We start from the raw sequence: 210 nt of genomic DNA, 5'->3' as shown, positions 1-210 counted from the left end.
GGGCTTTAACAAGTGATGCCCCAGTCCAGGGGATAGCAGGTCAGGCAGGGTGACACCAGCATGCACCCCAGCATCCTTGCCATGGGGTGGAGAACTTGGCCATGAGGCTGCTAATAAAACTGGTAGTCATCCACAAGTGTCAATCCTTGTCTTCTACTGTGGCATATTTTGGGGTGGCAGGGTCCCCTGAGAGGGTCCCCCAGTGACACC

Source organism: Buceros rhinoceros, unplaced genomic scaffold (assembly GCF_000710305.1).
Source record: "Buceros rhinoceros silvestris isolate BGI_N320 unplaced genomic scaffold, ASM71030v1 scaffold5162, whole genome shotgun sequence".
NCBI classification, from domain to species: Eukaryota; Metazoa; Chordata; class Aves; order Bucerotiformes; family Bucerotidae; genus Buceros; species Buceros rhinoceros.
The sequence above is the reverse complement of the archived record's forward strand: the minus strand, read 5'-3'. Positions refer to the sequence as shown.